The sequence below is a fragment of the Empidonax traillii genome, unplaced genomic scaffold, assembly GCF_003031625.1.
Source record: "Empidonax traillii isolate 1590-97213 ecotype Southwest subspecies unplaced genomic scaffold, ASM303162v1 scaffold2261:size54024, whole genome shotgun sequence".
NCBI lineage: Eukaryota > Metazoa > Chordata > Aves > Passeriformes > Tyrannidae > Empidonax > Empidonax traillii.
In genome coordinates, this window is record NW_020957454.1 from 39,757 (window position 1) to 43,454 (window position 3,698).

Here is a 3,698-nt window from a genome sequence, read left to right on the forward strand (position 1 = left end):
ACCCAGCACTGACCCCACACCAGCACTGACCCCACACCCAGCACTGACCCCACACCCAGCACTGACCCCACACCTCTCCCCCTCCCCTCCCAAACTCCAGGGTTCCCACCCCTCTGCCCTCTCCAGGAGGGGGGGAGGGCAGCAGATGGGTGAGAGCCCCCGTTCCCCGGAGGGCTCCCAGCCCGCGGGGTGTAGGATTTGATAATCTCCAGGCACGGGTGGCATCCGGGCCGTGATTTACTGCGTGTTTTGCCAGCCCGAGTCCTTTCCCAAAGGCCAAGCTAAGTTTACTCTGGAGCTGCTGGGATCGGGTGACGGGCCCTGGCAGCTCCCTGCCCCCTCCCTGCCGGTGGGACAGGACAGCCCCGCTCCTCCTGCATCCCCCAGAAGAGGGACCCGGCAGCAAAAAGGGGACCTCGAGGGTGTTTAACTTTTCCTTTGGGGTGGGGGCACAGTCTGGGAGATCCCGGAGATCCCCAGGGCTTTGCTTTGACACTCCCGCTGCCAGGACCGAGGGGGGATGGCCCCGGACCCGGCCTGGCCACGTCCCCTCCCGGGGCTTTGCAGGTTGTGACAATAAATCAGGTTGTCACCTCTGGCAGATGAGGCCGGGCTGGAGCCCCGCACGTCTCTCAGGATTCCTGCGGGGTTTGACCACCCCGGTGAGATCCCCGAGGGCTTTACAGGGCTGGGTGGGAATGGTGCCTCTGGCCACCATTCCCAGAGGGATCCCGGGGCGTTTCCAGCCTGTGGGAAGGGGGGGTTCCCCTCCACATGTTGGAAAGGGTGGGGGGTTCCTCATCCAGCTCGCTGGGTCACGGAATCTGGGATGGGTTGGAGGGACATCAAAGCTTATCCCATCCCACCTCTCCACGGGCACCCCACTAGCCCAGATTGCTCCAGGTTTATCCAGTCTGGTCTTGGACACTCCAGGGATGGGCCATCCTCTGGGAATTCCATCCCAGCCCCTCCCCACCCTCCCAGCCAGCAATTCCTCCCCAGTCTCCCATCTCTCCCTACCCTCTGGCAGTGGGAAGCCATTCCCTGTGTCCTGTCCCTCCAGACCTTGTCCTTCAGGCCCTGGAAGGGGTTCCAAGGTGTCCCTGGAGCCTTCCCTTCTCCAGGGGAACATTCCCAGCTCTCCCAGCCTGGCTCTGTCCTTGGTCACCTCAGGCTGGAGGGGGTGGTTTGGCCTTCCCTGCAAACATCCACGTGTCCCTTTGGCACTGATGTGGGCAGAGGAGCATGAGGATGGAGCATCTTCCAGGGGTGTTTCCTTGCAGGTTATTGGATGGACGGATCACCCTCTGTGCTCCCTGAGCATCCCCCCAGCCCAGCTGCCCTGCAGGGCTGTGGGGAGGTGTTTGCCCTGGGGGGACACAGGGACAGCCAGGCGGGACAGGAGCAGCTCCGTGGGAGTGACCCCTTGGCAGTGACCCCGAGGCTGTGACCCCTTGGCAGTGACCCCGAGGCTGTGACCCCTTGGCAGTGACCCCTTGGCAGTGACCCCGAGGCTGTGACCCCCTGGTGGGTCCTGCTTCCAGAGCAGGGCTGGGCCAGCCCTGGCCGTGGGGACAGCAGGGACTCCAAGGGCCGGGCAGAAAGGAACGGCCTCTTCCCAAAGCTGGGCACAACGTGCGAGAATTTCGGCAGGACAAAGTGGGACTGAACGTCCCCGGGATGCTCCCTGGTGGCAGCAGGGAAGGGATGCAGCTGGACAACCCCAAACTGGGGTGTATTCGCAGTTTACTGGAACCTGCAGGGAGTCACTGGGATTTGGGGATGCTCCAACCCCTCGCGTAGCCCCTCCGACCCAGGAGTCTCCGGGGAGTGGACACAGCTGGGAGCTTCTCAAGCAAAGGTGTTTGGGTTGGAGAGGGACGTGGGATGGATTCAGGATGGATCCAGGACATGGGATAGATCCAAGATGTGGGATGGATCCAGGACATGGATGGATCCAGGACCTGCTGTCCCATCAAGAGAGCAGATCCCATTTGCTTCAGAGGATCCTGGGAAGTGACAACACTCCCAAACCCCCCAGCCATGGCAGGGACAGAAGCCCTTGTGCCACCACCACACTGTCCTTGGAGACATCCTTGGGGTGTCACTGCCCCACCTGAAACGAGGCAGTCCCAGTGCCACCAGTGTCCCCAGGGCTGGGATGGTCTGTCCCAGTGCCACCAGTGTCCCCAGGGCTGGGATAGTCTGTCCCAGTGTCCCCAGGGCCAGGAGGGGTCTGGCTATGGGGCAGGGCCCTACAGGGACCCTTCCTGGCACGGAGAGGGGTTGGAGGCTGCAGGTGGGAGGAGGGGATGGGGAGGGCAGAGGGAGTTGGGGTGGAAGGGGAAGCAGGTAAGGCAGGAAGGGAGGGGTGTGGATGAGAGAAAACATGGGAAGAGCTGGAAGGGGAGTGTTGGTCCTACAGGAGGGACTGGGGAGGAGCAGTGGCCTTGAGGGACACTCAAGGTGGCCTTAAGTCCTTGGTGGAGGTAAAGGGGAGCAGAGGGAAAGGTGGAGGTCGGATGAGACCTGGTGTGTCACCCCAGTGTCAGGGGGCACCCTGGCAGGGGTTTCAGTGCCTCAAAAACTCAGGGTAGGGCTGGGGACCCTCCTGGGGACCAGCAGTGACATGGGAGGAGCAGAGCAGGCTCTGGGTGGTGGTGCCCGTCCTTGTGCTCCTGCCGGGCTCCTGCTGGTCCCAGTGAGCCCGAAATTGGTGCTGGTGGAGCTGGGGCCGAGCTGTTCCCTCCCCCTTCCCCCGCAGATGCTCCCGGAGGGCTGGCACAGCTCGGGGACAGGAGCGAGTGTGTGGCTGCTCCTGGACACACACATTCCAGATAAACCAGTCTGGGGACACTCTGGGGCTTCCTGAGCACCTGGTTTACTGCAGAAGGAAAAGCCGAGGCGCTGTTTGCAGCCCCGGGGCGGGACCCGGCGGGGCAGGAGGTGACAGAGCCTCACTGGTGTCCCCAAACCTTGGCAGAGGTGACTCCGGGCAGAGCAGGGCTGTCCCCCCGTGCCTGTCCTAGGTGAGCTCCTCTGGCAGCCCCAGAGATTGGGCAGGGCTGCAAGCCCCCCCCCTCCCCCCCAAAAAAAAGCAGAGCAGAGCCCTCTCCCCGGGGCTGGCACCGCTCCAGGCAGGTGATGGATGCGGTGCCAGGGTGCGTGAGGGTTCCTGCCCGCCCGGCACGTCCCGGCCCGGTTGCAGCTGTTGGGGGTCACTGCCCTCGGGCAGCTGCTGGTTCGGGATGTGCTGTGTCCCCCCTGCCACGGCGAGGAGCGGGGATGGCCGTGGAGAGCTCCGGAGAACCGCTTGGGGTGGAGGAAAAGGAGTTTGGGAAGGGCCGGGGCTCTCTCAGCAAAACGAGTCTGGTGTTTGCTCACTGGCAGGGGGGGCTTGGAGCAAGTAATTCCTTGGGATGCAGGCACAGAGCAGGTTAAAATATCACCCAGTTATAGGATAAGCCATTAGAGAGTGCCCAAAGGAGGCAACGAGGATGGGGAAGGGCCTCGAGGGGCTGAGGGCACTTGGTGTGTTCAGCTGGATGAGACTGAGGGGAGACCTCCCTGCAGTTCCAACTGCCTGGGCAGGGGCAGAGGAGGGGCAGGACTGAGCTCTGCTCTGGGGGGAGCAGGGACAGCCCCCAGGGAATGGCTGGAGCTGTGTCAGGGCAGGCTCAGGGTGGATCTCAGGGAAA